At 45.3% G+C, this 17,725-nt stretch overlaps 22 non-coding genes across 22 annotated transcripts; all 22 read left to right on the top strand.

The window, feature by feature from the left end:
• The first annotated feature begins 5,089 nt into the window (after positions 1-5,089).
• Positions 5,090-5,163, top strand: TRNAT-AGU (transfer RNA threonine (anticodon AGU)). The gene has a single exon. It is a non-coding gene; the product is annotated as a tRNA-Thr (tRNA).
• Positions 5,164-5,774: 611 nt separating this feature from the next.
• On the top strand, positions 5,775-5,848 carry TRNAA-AGC (transfer RNA alanine (anticodon AGC)). Its single transcript has one exon. It is a non-coding gene; the product is annotated as a tRNA-Ala (tRNA).
• A 1,448-nt stretch (positions 5,849-7,296) lies between these two features.
• Positions 7,297-7,370, top strand: TRNAT-AGU (transfer RNA threonine (anticodon AGU)). Its single transcript has one exon. It is a non-coding gene; the product is annotated as a tRNA-Thr (tRNA).
• A 948-nt stretch (positions 7,371-8,318) lies between these two features.
• On the top strand, positions 8,319-8,392 carry TRNAT-AGU (transfer RNA threonine (anticodon AGU)). Its single transcript has one exon. It is a non-coding gene; the product is annotated as a tRNA-Thr (tRNA).
• A 770-nt stretch (positions 8,393-9,162) lies between these two features.
• On the top strand, positions 9,163-9,236 carry TRNAT-AGU (transfer RNA threonine (anticodon AGU)). Its single transcript has one exon. It is a non-coding gene; the product is annotated as a tRNA-Thr (tRNA).
• Positions 9,237-9,500: 264 nt separating this feature from the next.
• Positions 9,501-9,574, top strand: TRNAT-AGU (transfer RNA threonine (anticodon AGU)). The gene has a single exon. It is a non-coding gene; the product is annotated as a tRNA-Thr (tRNA).
• Positions 9,575-11,200: 1,626 nt separating this feature from the next.
• TRNAA-AGC (transfer RNA alanine (anticodon AGC)) lies at positions 11,201-11,274 on the top strand. Its single transcript has one exon. It is a non-coding gene; the product is annotated as a tRNA-Ala (tRNA).
• Positions 11,275-11,542: 268 nt separating this feature from the next.
• Positions 11,543-11,616, top strand: TRNAT-AGU (transfer RNA threonine (anticodon AGU)). The gene has a single exon. It is a non-coding gene; the product is annotated as a tRNA-Thr (tRNA).
• A 264-nt stretch (positions 11,617-11,880) lies between these two features.
• On the top strand, positions 11,881-11,954 carry TRNAT-AGU (transfer RNA threonine (anticodon AGU)). Its single transcript has one exon. It is a non-coding gene; the product is annotated as a tRNA-Thr (tRNA).
• Positions 11,955-12,218: 264 nt separating this feature from the next.
• TRNAT-AGU (transfer RNA threonine (anticodon AGU)) lies at positions 12,219-12,292 on the top strand. Its single transcript has one exon. It is a non-coding gene; the product is annotated as a tRNA-Thr (tRNA).
• Positions 12,293-12,727: 435 nt separating this feature from the next.
• Positions 12,728-12,801, top strand: TRNAA-AGC (transfer RNA alanine (anticodon AGC)). Its single transcript has one exon. It is a non-coding gene; the product is annotated as a tRNA-Ala (tRNA).
• A 1,110-nt stretch (positions 12,802-13,911) lies between these two features.
• TRNAT-AGU (transfer RNA threonine (anticodon AGU)) lies at positions 13,912-13,985 on the top strand. Its single transcript has one exon. It is a non-coding gene; the product is annotated as a tRNA-Thr (tRNA).
• Positions 13,986-14,249: 264 nt separating this feature from the next.
• On the top strand, positions 14,250-14,323 carry TRNAT-AGU (transfer RNA threonine (anticodon AGU)). Its single transcript has one exon. It is a non-coding gene; the product is annotated as a tRNA-Thr (tRNA).
• A 95-nt stretch (positions 14,324-14,418) lies between these two features.
• TRNAT-AGU (transfer RNA threonine (anticodon AGU)) lies at positions 14,419-14,492 on the top strand. The gene has a single exon. It is a non-coding gene; the product is annotated as a tRNA-Thr (tRNA).
• Positions 14,493-14,587: 95 nt separating this feature from the next.
• Positions 14,588-14,661, top strand: TRNAT-AGU (transfer RNA threonine (anticodon AGU)). The gene has a single exon. It is a non-coding gene; the product is annotated as a tRNA-Thr (tRNA).
• A 939-nt stretch (positions 14,662-15,600) lies between these two features.
• Positions 15,601-15,674, top strand: TRNAA-AGC (transfer RNA alanine (anticodon AGC)). The gene has a single exon. It is a non-coding gene; the product is annotated as a tRNA-Ala (tRNA).
• A 269-nt stretch (positions 15,675-15,943) lies between these two features.
• TRNAA-AGC (transfer RNA alanine (anticodon AGC)) lies at positions 15,944-16,017 on the top strand. Its single transcript has one exon. It is a non-coding gene; the product is annotated as a tRNA-Ala (tRNA).
• A 435-nt stretch (positions 16,018-16,452) lies between these two features.
• Positions 16,453-16,526, top strand: TRNAA-AGC (transfer RNA alanine (anticodon AGC)). Its single transcript has one exon. It is a non-coding gene; the product is annotated as a tRNA-Ala (tRNA).
• A 267-nt stretch (positions 16,527-16,793) lies between these two features.
• TRNAA-AGC (transfer RNA alanine (anticodon AGC)) lies at positions 16,794-16,867 on the top strand. The gene has a single exon. It is a non-coding gene; the product is annotated as a tRNA-Ala (tRNA).
• A 267-nt stretch (positions 16,868-17,134) lies between these two features.
• On the top strand, positions 17,135-17,208 carry TRNAT-AGU (transfer RNA threonine (anticodon AGU)). Its single transcript has one exon. It is a non-coding gene; the product is annotated as a tRNA-Thr (tRNA).
• A 95-nt stretch (positions 17,209-17,303) lies between these two features.
• Positions 17,304-17,377, top strand: TRNAT-AGU (transfer RNA threonine (anticodon AGU)). The gene has a single exon. It is a non-coding gene; the product is annotated as a tRNA-Thr (tRNA).
• A 264-nt stretch (positions 17,378-17,641) lies between these two features.
• TRNAA-AGC (transfer RNA alanine (anticodon AGC)) lies at positions 17,642-17,715 on the top strand. Its single transcript has one exon. It is a non-coding gene; the product is annotated as a tRNA-Ala (tRNA).
• The last annotated feature ends 10 nt before the right edge of the window (positions 17,716-17,725 follow it).

Raw genomic sequence — 17,725 nt, 5'->3', positions numbered from 1 at the left:
GATGGTGATAAAGGAGTATCAGAGGTGAGAACCATGTGGCCGGGACGGCCATTCACGTCCTAATGGCTATGAGCGTCGAAGCAGAATTGAGAGTTGCGACTCTCAATGTCAGGGGACTTGCCGCTCGACGAAGGCAGTATCAATTAAGTCGTTTGATGCTGGAACGTGATCTCGATGTTATTGCCATTCAGGAAACAAAAGTTGAAGGGCAAGATCAGACTGACCGAATGGTGTCCCCTTTTAGAGCCCGGTACGATGTGTGTGTGTCTCATGCCGTTGGAATGTCGGCGGGTTGTGCACTGTTCCTTAAAAATTCTATTGGTATAGTTGAGGAGACTGTAACTGTGTCTAGTACTGGGAGATTCATAGTTTGCGATTTTACATATAATAATAAAAAATGGCGAGTTGTCTGTGTTTACGCACCGAACAAAGAAGTTGAACGTAAATTATTGTTTGAGAATTTACAGACTTTTCTTAGCTGTGGCAGGATTGTCATTATGCTCGGCGACTTTAATTGTGTTTGCAACCCTCAGGACAGAGCAAAAAAAAGCAGCCATAAAAGACCAAAGTGCAACGCTACTCTGCACTATTGTACAAGATTGTCATCTCGAAGATGTTGGTGATGTGCTCTCTGCAGAAGAGCACTTCACACACTTTCAGAACGAAAGCCATGCGAGGCTAGACAGAGCCTATGTGTCAGTAGAGTTAATGCGAGTATGTTCGAATTATGAAGTAAAAAGTGTGTCTTTCAGTGACCACAGTTTAGTAATGTTCACTATAGGGTATAAACAGAAGAAGACACGCTTTAACTGGGATGTGTGGAAATTAAACGACTTATTATTAGAAGATGAACTGTTCGTTGAAGCTGTGCAGGATTCCATTAACAAAATGTTAGCTGAGCCTCAAGCGAACGTGATTGAAGCCTGGGAGCGTTTTAAGGAGGTGACAAAGATGAAAGCCATAGAAAGATCCGGTGTGTTACATAGAGCCAAAAAGGAAAAAGAAAAAGATTTGCAATGTCAGTTAGACTTCGCATTGAGTCTAGAAAGTAAAATGCCAGGAAAGTACATAAAAGAAATAAGGCAGTTAAAAAACCAATTGGAGGCAATTGACATTGAAAAATATAGAGGGGCGGAGATAAGGGCACGTGCAGAAAAATTATCTCTCGGCGAAACACCAACAAAGCGTGCACTTGGGGATGAAAAAAGATACGCCAAGCGAAATGAAATCAAAGCGATTGCAACTGATAGCGGTATTGTACGTGAAGCGACAGCAATTGAGCAAGTATTTGTCGAATATTTCCGAGGCATACTTGGCCGAAAAGTGAAGGCAGAGGAAGGGTTTGAGGCTCAGTTTCTGCATTTGATACCAAAGCTATCTGATAACGAGAGAGAGCAGCTGGAGATAGCGATTGAAGTGTCCGAAATAGAAAAGGCTATTGATGACCTAGCGGCTGGCAAAGCACCGGGACCTGATGGATTTGGTGCCGCATTGTACAAGACTTTTAAAGGTGTTATTTCTGTTGCCTTACATCGTGTCTTCACGGAGGCTATAAGATTAAAGGTTCTGCCCGGCTCATTTAAAAAGACGCACGTAATACTCATACCGAAAACTGACGACCCCAAGAAATTATTGTCCGTCAAGTCGTACCGACCAATCAGTTTAGCCAACACAGACTACAAAGTGTTTATGAAGGTTCTTGCAGGCAGGTTGCAAAGGATGATGAAAATACTAGTTGGACCACACCAGACTTGTGGTATAAAAGGACGCACAATAAATACAAATGTTCATGTAGCGAGAAGCGTGCTGGAGAGCTGCGATGTGTTTGGTGGCAAGGTTGCAATGTTGCAATTAGATCTGGAAAAAGCCTTTGACCGTGTAAATCATGATATCCTTTTTTTGATATTAGAATATGTTAATGTAGGGTCTGTCATTTTGGAAGGGGTAAAAATGGCCTATAGAGAGTGCTTTACGAGTATTGTAATTAATGGGCGACTTACTGAAAGCTTTCAAGTGACAAACGGTGTGCGGCAAGGTGATCCCATTTCGGCTTTATTATTTGCAATATATATGGAACCTTTCTGCATGAAGATTATTAGCAATGAAACAATAAAAGGGTATCAGCTAATGAACAGTGAAGTTAAAATGCTAACATATGCTGATGATATCGCCGTGTTTTGTAGCGATAAGGAAAGTGTCAGTGAAGTGATACGTCATGTGGCCTATTTTTGCAAGATGACAGGCAGTGCAGTAAACTGGGACAAATGCCTAGGCTTGTGGCATGGTTCTTGGGAGACCACCCCACAAAACTTTGCAAATATGAACTGGTCACTTGTACCGACGAAGTATCTCGGAGTACCCCTCCAGCATTATAAAAACACGGATGATTACTGGAAGGAGATATGTGAGAGCACTCGTGAGAGGACAAGAAACTGGGGTGGTAGGGAACTTTCTATGTTTTCTAGAGCGACTGCATGCAATTGGTTCATTGTTTGCAAAGTATGGTATGTTCTGCAGTTCCTATTTATGTCAAGAGCAAATGTGCAGAAATTGCATCGAGTCTTAGCTGTGTTTGTTTGGGGGTCGGTTTGGGAGCGTACGAGTCGAACAAACTTATTTCATTCACTAAGAAATGGTGGTTTAGGATTGGCTCACCTCTTCCTCAAGCAAATTGTGTCTAGATATATTTTTTTACGCGACCAATGTAATCCGTTTGTGAGAACATTTCTACAAATTGTACTTTCTAATAAGATTCCTGATTATGTGGTATCAAGTATGCCTGTGAAATGTAACCTACGCGGATATTTAAGAGAAGTTATAATGGCATATGAAATACTGAAAGTGAGATTTTCAATGGAATATTTATCTGTTGTAAAGAGAAAACGTCTTTACAGAGATTTACGTGACGTAATGCTGCCTCAGCCTATCTACAGATCAGTATACCAGGTTGGTGCTGAACGTGACGTATTGAAGAGAGTGAAAATGATGACCGTACGCGCAAGTGCAAAGACATTTTTTTTTCAGCTGCACAGCGGAACATTGCCCGTAAAACCATGGTTACAAGAAAAGGGTTTCTTTGTTCCGTGGTCGATGGACTGCCTTATCTGTAAGAAACCCGAGACTGTCAACCACATTTTTCTTGATTGCTGGGATGCTGTTTTTCTGTGGGACATTCTGCAGCGTACTTTGAAAAAGGACTTGCCTATCACACCACACGGTATTAGATTCTTGGCTGTAGAAAATGAGGATGGTGTGCCTTATGATATGTTTATGTTGCTTGTGCTTCACAGCGTGTGGCGAACTAGAATGGCAGTAAGACACGTAGATAAAGATGCCCGATGTGCGCATGAATACTTCACGGAAAGTATTGTATACATAAGAGACGTGTTATCTTCCAGAGAAGAAAGACCCGAATGGGTGTCGTTGTTGAATGTGTTGGCTACAATGAAGCAGTTTTAAATGAAACCAGTCACAGCCAGGCTGGTGTTTTTTTAAACTTGTTTAAATGTGATCGTAAATTGTATTTCTTTTGTGCGAAGCCGGCAATAAAGAAAAAAAAAAAAAAGCGCAGGCGCTGTGGCTTAGTTAGTTAAAGCGCCTGTCTAGTAAACCGGAGTTCGTGAGTTCGAATCTCACCGGTGCCTCGAGAGTCAAGACAAACGTCTCTCTAAATTTTTGTTTTCGAAGTTTAGTTCGAAATACTTCTGATGCAGTCACTGCCTGAACAAGACGCTGCGCAGGCGCCGTGGCTTAGTTGGTTAAAGCGCCTGTCTAGTAAACAGGAGATCATGAGTTGGAATCTCACCGGTGCCTCGAGAGTCAAGGGAAACGTCTCTCTAGTTTTTAGTTTTCGAAGTTTAGTTCGAAATAATTCTGATGGTGTCACTGCCTGAACAAGACGCTGCGCAGGCGCTGTGGCTTAGTTAGTTAAAGCGCCTGTCTAGTGAAAGGAAGATCGTGAGTTCGAATCTCATCGGTGCCTCGAGAGTCAAGACAAACCTCTGTCTAGTTTTTTTGTTTTCGAAGTTTAGTTCGAAATACTTTTGATGCTGTCACTGCCTGAACAACACGCTGCACAAGCGCCGTGGCTTAGTTGGTTAAAGCGCCTGTCTAGTAAACAGCAGATCGTGAGTTCGAATCTCACCCGTGCCTCGAGAGTCAAGACAAACGTCTCTGTAGTTTTTTGTTTTCGAAGTTTAGTTCTAAATACTTCCAATGGTATCACTGCCTGAACAAGACGCTGCGCAGACGCCGTGGCTTATTTGGTTAAATTTCCTGTCTAGTAAACCAGAGATCGTGAGTTCGAATCTCACCGGTGCCTCGAGAGTCAAGACACACGTCTCTCTAGTTTTTTGTTTTCGAAGTTTATTTCGAAATACTTCTGATGGTGTCACTGCCTGAACAAGACGCTGCGCAGGCGCCGTGGCTTAGTTGGTTAAAGCGCCTGTCTAGTGAACAGGAGATCATGAGTTTGAATCTCACAGGTGCCTCGAGAGTCAAGACAAACGTCTCTCTAGTTTTTTGTTTTCGAAGTTTAGTTCGAAATACTTCTGATCGCGTCACTTCCTGAACAAGACGCTGCGCAGGCGCCATGGCTTAGTTGGTTAAAGCGCCTGTCTAGTAAACAGGAGATCTTGAGTTCGAATCTCACCGGTGCCTCGAGAGTCAAGACAAACGTATCTCTAGTTTTTTGTTTTCAAGTTTAGTTCCAAATATTCTGATGGTGTCACTGCCTGAACAAGACGCTGCGCAGGCGCCGTGGATTAGTTAGTTAAAGCGCCTGTCTAGTAAACAGGAGATCGTGAGTTTGAATCTCACCGGTGCCTCGGGAGTCAAGACTAACGTCTCTCTAGTTTTTTGTTTTCGAACATTCATGACTTCTTTGCGCAAACACGTACACGGACACAAGGAAAAGAGGCAAACAACACGGGCGCCCGTGTTGTTTGCCTCTTTTCCTTGTGTCCGTGTACGTGTTTGCGCAAAGAAGTCATGATCGAGTACGAACTTGCCCAACTTTCAGTACTTTTGTTTTCGAAGTTTAGTTCGAAATACTTCTGATGGTGTCACTGCCTGAAAAAAACGCTGCGCAGGCGCCGTGGCTTAGTTAGTTAAAGCGCCTGTCTAGTAAACAGGAGGTCGTGAGTTCGATTCTCACCGGTGCCTCGAGAGTCAAGACAAACCTCTCTCTAGTTTTTTTGTTTTCGAAGTTTAGTTCGAAATACTTCTGATGGTGTCGTGTCACTGCCTGAACAAGACTCTGCAGAAGCGCCGTGGCTTAGTTGGTTAAAGAGCCTGTCTAGTAAACAGCAGATCGTGAGTTCGAATCTCACCGGTGCCTCGAGAGTCAAGACAAACGTCTCTCTAGTTTTTCGTTTTCGAAGTTCAGTTCGAAATACTTCTGATGGTGTCACTGTCTGAACAAGACGCTGCGCAGGCACCGTGGCTTAGTTAGTTAAAGCGCCTGTCTAGTAAACCGGAGATCGTGAGTTCGAATCTCACCGGTGCCTCGAGAGTCAAGACAAAGGGCTCTCTAGTTTTTTTTTGTTTTCGAAGTTTAGTTCGAAATAATTCTGATGCTGTCACTGCCTGAACAAGACGCTGCACAAGCGCCGTGGCTTAGTTGGTTAAAGCGCCTGTCTAGTAAACAGCAGATCGTGAGTTCGAATCTCACCGGTGCCTCGAGAGTCAAGACAAACGTCTCTGTAGTTTTTTGTTTTCGAAGTTTAGTTCTAAATACTTGTGATGGTGTCACTCCCTGAACAAGACGCTGCGCAGGCGCCTTGGCTTAGTTGGTTAAAGCGCCTGTCTAGCAAACAGGAGATCGTGAGTTCGAATCTCACCGGTGCCTCGAGAGTCAAGACTAACGTCTCTTCTGATTTTTTTTGTTTTCGAAGTATTGTTCGAAATACTTCCAATGGTGTCACTGCCTAAACAAGACGCTGCGCAGACGCCGTGGCTTATTTGGTTAAATTTCCTGTCTAGTAAACCGGAGATCGTGAGTTGGAATCTCATCGGTGCCTCGAGAGTCAAGACAAACGTCTCTCTAGTTTTTTGTTTTCGAAGTTTATTTCGAAATACTTCTGATGGTGTCACTGCCTGAACAAGACGCTGCGCAGGCGCCGTGGCTTAGTTGGTTAAAGCGCCTGTCTAGTGAACAGGAGATCATGAGTTTGAATCTCACAGGTGCCTCGAGAGTCAAGACAAACGTCTCTCTAGTTTTTTGTTTTCGAAGTTTAGTTCGAAATACTTCTGATCGCGTCACTTCCTGAACAAGACGCTGCGCAGGCGCCATGGCTTAGTTGGTTAAAGCGCCTGTCTAGTAAACAGGAGATCTTGAGTTCGAATCTCACCGGTGCCTCGAGAGTCAAGACAAACGTATCTCTAGTTTTTTGTTTTCAAGTTTAGTTCCAAATACTTCTGATGGTGTCACTGCCTGAACAAGACGCTGCGCAGGCGCCGTGGATTAGTTAGTTAAAGCGCCTGTCTAGTAAACAGGAGATCGTGAGTTTGAATCTCACCGGTGCCTCGGGAGTCAAGACTAACGTCTCTCTAGTTTTTTGTTTTCGAACATTCATGACTTCTTTGCGCAAACACGTACACGGACACAAGGAAAAGAGGCAAACAACACGGGCGCCCGTGTTGTTTGCCTCTTTTCCTTGTGTCCGTGTACGTGTTTGCGCAAAGAAGTCATGATCGAGTACGAACTCGCCCAACTTTCAGTACTTTTGTTTTCGAAGTTTAGTTCGAAATACTTCTGATGGTGTCACTGCCTGAACAAAACGCTGCGCAGGTGCCGTGGCTTAGTTAGTTAAAGCGCCTGTCTAGTAAACAGGAGATCTGAGTTCGAATCTCACCGGTGCCTCGAGAGTCAAGACAAACCTCTGTCTAGTTTTTTTGTTTTAGAAGTTTAGTTGGAAATACTTCTGATGGTGTCACTGCCTGAACAAGACTCTGCAGAAGCGCCGTGGCTTAGTTGGTTAAAGAGCCTGTCTAGTAAACAGCAGATCGTGAGTTCGAATCTCACCGGTGCCTCGAGAGTCAAGACAAACGTCTCTCTAGTTTTTTCTTTTCGAAGTTCAGTTCGAAATACTTCTGATGGTGTCACTGTCTGAACAAGACGCTGCGCAGGCGCCGTGGCTTAGTTAGTTAAAGCGCCTGTCTAGTAAACCAGAGATCGTGAGTTCGAATCTCACCGGTGCCTCGAGAGTCAAGACAAACGTCTCTCTAGTTTTTTGTTTTCGAAGTTTAGTTCGAAATACTTCTGATGGTGTCAATGCCTGATCAAGACGCTGCGCAGGCGCCGTGGCTTAGTTGGTTAAAGCGCCTGTCTAGTAAACAGGAGATCATGAGTTCGAATCTCACCGGTGCCTCGAGAGTCAAGACAAACGGCTCTCTAGTTTTTTTTTTGTTTTCGAAGTTTAGTTCGAAATACTTCTGATGCTGTCACTGCCTGAACAAGACGCTGCACAAGCGCCGTGGCTTAGTTGGTTAAAGCGCCTGTCTAGTAAACAGCAGATCGTGAGTTCGAATCTCACCGGTGCCTCGAGAGTCAAGACAAACGTCTCTCTAGTTTTTTTGTTTTCGAAGTTCAGTTCGAATTACTTCTGATGGTGTCACTGCCTGAACAAGACGCTGCGCAGGCGCCGTGGCTTAGTTAGTTAAAGCGCCTGTCTAGTAAACCAGAGATCGTGAGTTCGAATCTCACCGGTGCCTCAAGAGTCAAGACAAACGTCTCTCTAGTTCTTTGTTTTCGAAGATTAGTTCGAAATACTTCTGATGGTGTCACTGCCTGAACAAGACGCTGCGCAGGCGCATTGGCTTAGTTGGTTAAAGCGCCTGTCTAGCAAACAGGAGATCGTGCGTTCGAATCTCACTGGTGCCTCGAGAGTCAAGACTAACGTCTCTTCTGATTTTTTTTGTTTTCGAAGTATTGTTCGAAATACTTCCAATGGTGTCACTGCCTGAACAAGATGCTGCGCAGACGCCGTGGCTCATTTGGTTAAATTTCCTGTCTAGTAAACCGGAGATCGTGATTTCGAATCTCACCGGTGCCTCGAGAGTCAAGACAAACTTCTCTCTAGTTTTTTGTTTTCGAAGTTTATTTCGAAATACTTCTGATGGTGTCACTGCCTGAACAAGAAGCTGCGCAGGCGCCGTGGCTTAGTTGGTTAAAGCGCCAGTCTTGTAAACAGGAGATCATGAGTTTGAATCTCACAGGTGCCTCGAGAGTCAAGACAAACATCTCTCTAGTTTTTTGTTTTCGAAGTTTAGTTCGAAATACTTCTGATCGCGTCACTTCCTGAACAAGACGCTGCGCAGGCGCCGTGGCTTAGTTGGTTAAAGCGCCTGTCTAGTAAACAGGAGATCATGAGTTCGAATCTCACCGGTGCCTCGAGAGTCAAGACAAACGTATCTCTAGTTTTTTCTTTTCGAAGTTTAGTTCAAAATACTTCCGATGGTGTCACTGCCTGAACAAACACGCTGCGCAGGCGCCGTGGATTAGTTAGTTAACGCGCTTGTCTAGTAAACAGGAGATCGTGAGTTTGAATCTCACCGGTGCCTCGGGAGTCAAGTTTAAATTCTCTCTAGTTTTTTGTTTTCGAACATTCATGAGTTCTTTGCGCAAACACATACACGGACACAAGGAAAAGAGGCAAACAACACGGGCGCCCGTGTTGTTTGCCTCTTTTCCTTGTGTCCGTGTACGTGTTTGCGCAAAGAAGTCATGATCGAGTACGAACTCGCCCAACTTTCAGTACTTTTGTTTTCGAAGTTTAGTTCGAAATGCTTCTGATGGTGTCACTGCCTGAACAAAACGCTGCGCAGGTGCCGTGGCTTAGTTAGTTAAAGCGCCTGTCTAGTAAACAGGAGATCTGAGTTCGAATCTCACCGGTGCCTCGAGAGTCAAGACAAACGTCTCTCTAGTTTTTTCTTTTCGAAGTTCAGTTCGAAATACTTCTGATGGTGTCACTGTCTGAACAAGACGCTGCGCAGGCGCCGTGGCTTAGTTAGTTAAAGCGCCTGTCTAGTAAACCGGAGATCGTGAGTTCGAATCTCACCGGTGCCTCGAGAGTCAAGACAAACGTCTCTCTAGTTTTTTGTTTTCGAAGTTTAGTTCGAAATACTTCTGATGGTGTCACTGCCTGATCAAGACGCTGCGCAGGCGCCATGGCTTAGTTGGTTAAAGCGCCTGTCTAGTAAACAGGAGATCATGAGTTCGAATCTCACCGGTGCCTCGAGAGTCAAGACAAACGGCTCTCTAGTTTTTGGTTTTCGAAGTTTAGTTCGAAATAATTCTGATGGTGTCACTGCCTGAACAAGACGCTGCGCAGGCGCTGTGGCTTAGTTAGTTAAAGCGCCTGTCTAGTGAAAGGAAGATCGTGAGTTCGAATCTCACCTGTGCCTCGAGAGTCAAGACAAACGTCTCTCAAGTTTTTTGTTCTCGAAGTTTAGTTCGAAATACTTCTGATGGTGTCACTGCCTGAACAAGACGCTGCACAAGCGCCGTGGCTTAGTTGGTTAAAGCGCCTGTCTAGTAAACAGGAGATCGTGAGTTCGAATCTCACCGGTGCCTCGAGAGTCAAGACAAACTTCTCTCTAGTTTTTTTTTGTTTTCGAAGTTTAGTTCGGAATACTTCTGATGGTGTCACTGCCTAAACAAGACTCTGCAGAAGCGCCGTGGCTTAGTTGGTTAAAGAGCCTGTCTAGTAAACAGCAGATCGTGAGTTCGAATCTCACCGGTGCCTCGAGAGTCAAGACAAACGTCTCTCTAGTTTTTTGTTTTCGAAGTTCAGTTCGAAATACTTCTGATGGTGTCACTGCCTGAACAAGACGCTGCGCAGGTGCCGTGGCTTAGTTGGTTAAAGCGCATGTCGAGTAAACAGGAGATCATGAGTTCGAATCTCACCGGTGCCACGAGAGTCAAGACAAACGTCTCTGTAGTTTTTTGTTTTCGAAGTTTAGTTCTAAATACTTGTGATGGTGTCACTGCCTGAACAAGACGCTGCGCAGGCGCCTTGGCTTAGTTGGTTAAAGGGCCTGTCTAGCAAACAGGAGATCGTGAGTTGGAATCTCACCGGTGCCTCGAGAGTCAAGACTAACGTCTCTTCTGATTTTTTTTGTTTTCGAAGTATTGTTCGAAATACTTCCAATGGTGTCACTGTCTGAACAAGACGCTGCGCAGGCGCCGTGGCTTAGTTAGTTAAAGCGCCTGTCTAGTAAACCGGAGATCGTGAGTTCGAATCTCACCGGTGCCTCGAGAGTGAAGACAAACGTCTCTCTAAATTTTTGTTTTCGAAGTTTAGTTCGAAATACTTCTGATGGTGTCACTGCCTGAACAAGACGCTGCGCAGGCGCCGTGACTTAGTTGGTTAAAGCGCCTGTCTAGTAAACAGGAGATCATGAGTTCGAATCTCACCGGTGCCTCGAGAGTCAAGGCAAACGTCTCTCTAGTTTTTAGTTTTCGAAGTTTAGTTCGAAATAATTCTGATGGTGTCACTGCCTGAACAAGACGCTGCGCAGGCGATGTGGCTTAGTTAGTTAAAGCGCCTGTCTAGTGAAAAGAAGATCGTGAGTTCGAATCTCACCTGTGCCTCGAGAGTCAAGACAAACGTCTCTCAAGTTTTTTGTTCTCGAAGTTTAGTTCGAAATACTTCTGATGGTGTGACTGCCTGAACAAGACGCTGCACAAGCGCCGTGGCTTAGTTAGTTAAAGCGCCTGTCTAGTGAAAGGAAGATCGTGAATTCGAATCTCACCGGTGCCTCAAGAGTCAAGACAAAGCTCTGTCTAGTTTTTTTGTTTTCGAAGTTTAGTTCGAAATACTTTTGTCGCTGTCACTGCCTGAACAACACGCTGCACAAGCGCCGTGGCTCAGTTGGTTAAAGCGCCTGTCTAGTAAACAGCAGATCGTGAGTTCGAATCTCACCGGTGCCTCGAGAGTCAAGACTAACGTCTCTTCTGATTTTTTTTGTTTTCGAAGTATTGTTCGAAATACTTCCAATGGTGTCACTGCCTGAACAAGACGCTGCGCAGACGCCGTGGCTTATTTGGTTAAATTTCCTGTCTAGTAAACCGGAGATCGTGAGTTGGAATCTCACCGGTGCCTCGAGAGTCAAGACAAACGTCTCTGTAGTTTTTTGTTTTCGAAGTTTAGTTCTAAATACTTGTGATGGTGTCACTCCCTGAACAAGACGCTGCGCAGGCGCCTTGGCTTAGTTGGTTAAAGCGCCTGTCTAGCAAACAGGAGATCGTGAGTTCGAATCTCACCGGTGCCTCGAGAGTCAAGACTAACGTCTCTTCTGATTTTTTTTTGTTTTCGAAGTATTGTTCGAAATACTTCCAATGGTGTCACTGCCTGAACAAGACGCTGCGCAGACGCCGTGGCCTATTTGGTTAAATTTCCTGTCTAGTAAACAGGAGATCGTGAGTTCAAATCTCACCGGTGCCTCGAGAGTCAAGACAAACGTCTCTCTAGTTTTTTGTTTTCGAAGTTTAGTTCGAAATACTTCTGATGGTGTCACTGCCTGATCAAGACGCTGCGCAGGCGCCGTGGCTTAGTTGGTTAAAGCGCCTGTCTAGTAAACAGGAGATCATGAGTTCGAATCTCACCGGTGCCTCGAGAGTCAAGACAAACGTCTCTCTAGTTTTTTCTTTTCGAAGTTCAGTTCAAAATACTTCTGATGGTGTCACTGTCTGAACAAGACGCTGCGCAGGCGCCGTGGCTTAGTTAGTTAAAGCGCCTGTCTAGTAAACCGGAGATCGTGAGTTCGAATCTCACCGGTGCCTCGAGAGTCAAGACAAACGTCTCTCTAGTTTTTTGTTTTCGAAGTTAAGTTCGAAATACTTCTGATGGTGTCACTGCCTGATCAAGACGCTGCGCAGGCGCCGTGGCTTAGTTGGTTAAAGCGCCTGTCTAGTAAACAGGAGATCATGAGTTCGAATCTCACTGGTGCCTCGAGAGTCAAGACAAACGTCTCTCTAGTTTTTTGTTTTCAAAGTTCAGTTCGAAATACTTCTGATGGTGTCACTGTCTGAACAAGACGCTGCGCAGGCGCCGTGGCTTAGTTAGTTAAAGCGCCTGTCTAGTAAACCGGAGATCGTGAGTTCGAATCTTACCGGTGCCTCGAGAGTCAAGACAAACGTCTCTCTAAATTTTTGTTTTCGAAGTTTAGTTCGAAATACTTCTGATGGTGTCACTGCCTGAACAAGACGCTGCGCAGGCGCCGTGGCTTAGTTGGTTAAAGCGCCTGTCTAGTAAACAGGAGATCATGAGTTCGAATCTCACCGGTGCCTCGAGAGTCAAGGCAAACGTCTCTCTAGTTTTTAGTTTTCGAAGTTTAGTTCGAAATAATTCTGATGATGTCACTGCCTGAACAAGACGCTGCGCAGGCGATGTGGCTTAGTTAGTTAAAGCGCCTGTCTAGTGAAAGGAAGATCGTGAGTTCGAATCTCACCTGTGCCTCGAGAGTCAAGACAAACGTCTCTCAAGTTTTTTGTTCTCGAAGTTTAGTTCGAAATACTTCTGATGGTGTGACTGCTTGAACAAGACGCTGCACAAGCGCCGTGGCTTAGTTAGTTAAAGCGCCTGTCTAGTGAAAGCAAGATCGTGAGTTCGAATCTCACCGGTGCCTCGAGAGTCAAGACAAACCTCTGTCTAGTTTTTTTTGTTTTCGAAGTTTAGTTCGAAATACTTTTGATGCTGTCACTGCCTGAACAACACGCTGCACAAGCGCCGTGGCTTAGTTGGTTAAAGCGCCTGTCTAGCAAACAGGAGATCGTGAGTTCGAATCTCACCGGTGCCTCGAGAGTCAAGACTAACGTCTCTTCTGATTTTTTTTGTTTTCGAAGTATTGTTCGAAATACTTCCAATGGTGTCACTGCCTGAACAAGACGCTGCGCAGACGCCGGGGCTTATTTGGTTAAATTTCCTGTCTAGTAAACCGGAGATCGTGAGTTGGAATCTCACCGGTGCCTCGAGAGTCAAGACAAACGTCTCTCTAGTTTTTTGTTTTCGAAGTTTATTTCGAAATACTTCTGATGGTGTCACTGCCTGAACAAGACGCTGCGCAGGCGCCGTGGCTTAGTTGGTTAAAGCGCCTGTCTAGTGAACAGGAGATCATGAGTTTGAATCTCACAGGTGCCTCGATAGTCAAGACAAACGTCTCTCTAGTTTTTTGTTTTCGAAGTTTAGTTCGAAATACTTCTGATCGCGTCACTTCCTGAACAAGACGCTGTGCAGGCGCCATGGCTTAGTTGGTTAAAGCGCCTGTCTAGTAAACAGGAGATCTTGAGTTCGAATCTCACCGGTGCCTCGAGAGTGAAGACAAACGTATCTCTAGTTTTTTGTTTTCAAGTTTAGTTCCAAATACTTCTGATGGTGTCAATGCCTGAACAAGACGCTGCGCAGGCGCCGTGGATTAGTTGGTTAAAGCGCCTGTCTAGTGAACAGGAGATCATGAGTTTGAATCTCACAGGTGCCTCGATAGTCAAGACAAACGTCTCTCTAGTTTTTTGTTTTCGAAGTTTAGTTCGAAATACTTCTGATCGCGTCACTTCCTGAACAAGACGCTGTGCAGGCGCCATGGCTTAGTTGGTTAAAGCGCCTGTCTAGTAAACAGGAGATCTTGAGTTCGAATCTCACCGGTGCCTCGAGAGTCAAGACAAACGTATCTCTAGTTTTTTGTTTTCAAGTTTAGTTCCAAATACTTCTGATGGTGTCACTGCCTGAACAAGACGCTGCGCAGGCGCCGTGGATTAGTTAGTTAAAGCGCCTGTCTAGTAAACAGGAGATCGTGAGTTCGAATCTCACCGGTGCCTCGAGAGTCAAGACAAACGTCTCTCTAGTTTTTTGTTTTCGAAGTTTAGTTCGAAATACTTCTGATGGTGTCACTGCCTGATCAAGACGCTGCGCAGGCGCCGTGGCTTAGTTGGTAAAAGCGCCTGTCTAGTAAACAGGAGATCATGAGTTCGAATCTCACCGGTGCCTCGAGAGTCAAGACAAACGTCTCTCTAGTTTTTTCTTTTCGAAGTTCAGTTCAAAATACTTCTGATGGTGTCACTGTCTGAACAAGACGCTGCGCAGGCGCCGTGGCTTAGTTAGTTAAAGCGCCTGTCTAGTAAACCGGAGATCGCGAGTTCGAATCTCACCGGTGCCTCGAGAGTCAAGACAAACGTCTCTCTAGTTTTTTGTTTTCGAAGTTTAGTTCGAAATACTTCTGATGGTGTCACTGCCTGAACAAGACGCTGCGCAGGCGCCGTGGCTTAGCTGGTTAAAGCGCCTGTCTAGTAAACAGGAGATCGTGAGTTCGAATCTCACCGGTGCCTCGAGAGTCAAGACAAACGTCTCTCTAGTTTTTGGTTTTCGAAGTTTAGTTCGAAATAATTCTGATGGTGTCACTGCCTGAACAAGACGCTGCGCAGGCGCCGTGGCTTAGCTAGTTAAAGCGCCTGTCTAGTAAACAGGAGATCGTGAGTTCGAATCTCACCGGTGCCTCGAGAGTCAAGACAAACGTCTCTCTAGTTTTTTGTTTTCGAAGTTTAGTTCGAAATACTTCTGATGGTGTCACTGCCTGATCAAGACGCTGCGCAGGCGCCGTGGCTTAGTTGGTTAAAGCGCCTGTCTAGTAAACAGGAGATCATGAGTTCGAATCTCACCGGTGCCTCGAGAGTCAAGACTAACGTCTCTTCTGATTTTTTTTTGTTTTCGAAGTATTCTTCGAAATACTTCCAATGGTGTCACTGCCTGAACAAGATGCTGCGCAGACGCCGTGGCTTATTTGGTTAAATTTCCTGTCTAGTAAACAGGAGATCGTGAGTTCGAATCTCACCGGTGCCTCGAGAGTCAAGACAAACGTCTCTCTAGTTTTTTGTTTTCGAAGTTTAGTTCCAAATACTTCTGATGGTGTCACTGCCTGAACAAGACGCTGCGCAGGCGCCGTGGATTAGTTAGTTAAAGCGCCTGTCTAGTAAACAGGAGATCGTGAGTTTAAATCTCACCGGTGCCTCGGGAGTCAAGACTAACGTCTCTCTAGTTTTTTGTTTTGGAACATTCATGACTTCTTTGCGCAAATACGTACACGGACACAAGGAAAAGAGGCAAACAACACGGGCGCCCGTGTTGTTTGCCTCTTTTCCTTGTGTCCGTGTACGTGTTTGCGCAAAGTAGTCATGATCGAGTACGAACTCGCCCAACTTTCAGTACTTTTGTTTTCGAAGTTTAGTTCGAAATACTTCTGATGGTGTCACTGCCTGAACAAAATGCTGCGCAGGCGCCGTGGCTTAGTTAAAGCGCCTGTCTAGTAAACAGGAGATCGTGAGTTCGAATCTCACCGGTGCCTCGAGAGTCAAGACAAACGTCTCTCTAGTTTTTGGTTTTCAAAGTTTAGTTCGAAATAATTCTGATGGTGTCACTGCCTGAACAAGACGCTGCGCAGGCGCCGTGGCTTAGTTAGTTAAAGCGCCTGTCTAGTGAAAGGAAGATCGTGAGTTCGAATCTCACCTGTGCCTCGAGAAGCAAGACAAACGTCTCTCAAGTTTTTTGTTCTCGAAGTTTAGTTCGAAATACTTCTGATGGTGTCACTGCCTGATCAAGACGCTGCACAAGCGCCGTGGCTTAGTTGGTTAAAGTGCCTGTCTAGCAAACAGGAGATCGTGCGTTCGAATCTCACCGGTGCCTCGAGAGTCAAGACTAACGTCTCTTCTGATTTTTTTTTTGTTTTCGAAGTATTGTTCGAAATACTTCCAATGGTGTCACTGCCTGAACAAGATGCTGCGCAGACGCCGTGGCTTATTTGGTTAAATTTCCTGTCTAGTAAACCGGAGATCGTGAGTTGGAATCTCACCGGTGCCTCGAGAGTCAAGACAAACGTCTCTGTAGTTTTTTGTTTTCGAAGTTTAGTTCTAAATACTTGTGATGGTGTCACTCCCTGAACAAGACGCTGCGCAGGCGCCTTGGCTTAGTTGGTTAAAGCGCCTGTCTAGCAAACAGGAGATCGTGAGTTCGAATCTCACCGGTGCCTCGAGAGTCAAGACTAACGTCTCTTCTGATTTTTTTTGTTTTCGAAGTATTGTTCGAAATACTTCCAATGGTGTCACTGCCTGAACAAGACGCTGCACAGACGCCGTGGCTTATTTGGTTAAATTTCCTGTCTAGTAAACAGGAGATCGTGAGTTCGAATCTCACCGGTGCCTCGAGAGTCAAGACAAACGTCTCTCTAGTTTTTTGTTTTCGAAGTTTAGTTCGAAATACTTCTGATGGTGTCACTGCCTGAACAAGACGCTGCGCAGGCGCCGTGGCTTAGTTAGTTAAAGCGCCTGTCTAGTGAAAGGAAGATCGTGAGTTCGAATCTCACCTGTGCCTCGAGAAGCAAGACAAACGTCTCTCAAGTTTTTGTTCTCGAAGTTTAGTTCGAAATACTTCTGATGGTGTCACTGCCTGAACAAGACGCTGCACAAGCGCCGTGGCTTAGTTGGTTAAAGCGCCTGTCTAGCAAACAGGAGATCGTGCGTTCGAATCTCACCGGTGCCTCGAGAGTCAAGACTAACGTCTCTTCTGATTTTTTTTGTTTTCGAAGTATTGTTCGAAATACTTCCAATGGTGTCACTGCCTGAACAAGATGCTGCACAGACGCCGTGGCTTATTTGGTTAAATTTCCTGTCTAGTAAACCGGAGATCGTGAGTTGGAATCTCACCGGTGCCTCGAGAGTCAAGACAAACGTCTCTGTAGTTTTTTGTTTTCGAAGTTTAGTTCTAAATACTTGTGATGGTGTCACTCCCTGAACAAGACGCTGCGCAGGCGCCTTGGCTTAGTTGGTTAAAGCGCCTGTCTAGCAAACAGGAGATCGTGAGTTCGAATCTCACCGGTGCCTCGAGAGTCAAGACTAACGTCTCTTCTCATTTTTTTTGTTTTCGAAGTATTGTTCGAAATACTTCCAATGGTGTCACTACCTGAACAAGACGCTGCGCAGACGCCGTGGCTTATTTGGTTAAATTTCCTGTCTAGTAAACAGGAGATCGTGAGTTCGAATCTCACCGGTGCCTCGAGAGTCAAGACAAACGTCTCTCTAGTTTTTTGTTTTCGAAGTTTAGTTCGAAATACTTCTGATGGTGTCACTGCCTGATCAAGACGCTGCGCAGGCGCCGTGGCTTAGTTGGTAAAAGCGCCTGTCTAGTAAACAGGAGATCATGAGTTCGAATCTCACCGGTGCCTCGAGAGTCAAGACAAACGTCTCTCTAGTTTTTTCTTTTCGAAGTTCAGTTCAAAATACTTCTGATGGTGTCACTGTCTGAACAAGACGCTGCGCAGGCGCCGTGGCTTAGTTGGTAAAAGCGCCTGTCTAGTAAACAGGAGATCATGAGTTCGAATCTCACCGGTGCCTCGAGAGTCAAGACAAACGTCTCTCTAGTTTTTTCTTTTCGAAGTTCAGTTCAAAATACTTCTGATGGTGTCACTGTCTGAACAAGACGCTGCGCAGGCGCCGTGGCTTAGTTAGTTAAAGCGCCTGTCTAGTAAACCGGAGATCGTGAGTTCGAATCTCACCGGTGCCTCGAGAGTCAAGACAAACGTCTCTCTAGTTTTTTGTTTTCGAAGTTTAGTTCGAAATACTTCTGATGGTGTCACTGCCTGAACAAGACGCTGCGCAGGCGCCGTGGCTTAGTTGGTTAAAGCGCCTGTCTAGCAAACAGGAGATCGTGAGTTCGAATCTCACCGGTGCCTCGAGAGTCAA

Source organism: Rhipicephalus microplus, chromosome 5, assembly GCF_043290135.1.
Source record: "Rhipicephalus microplus isolate Deutch F79 chromosome 5, USDA_Rmic, whole genome shotgun sequence".
In the NCBI taxonomy this organism is placed as follows: domain Eukaryota; kingdom Metazoa; phylum Arthropoda; class Arachnida; order Ixodida; family Ixodidae; genus Rhipicephalus; species Rhipicephalus microplus.
Note: the sequence above shows the minus strand (reverse complement) of the source record. Positions and strands in the feature narration are given on the sequence as shown.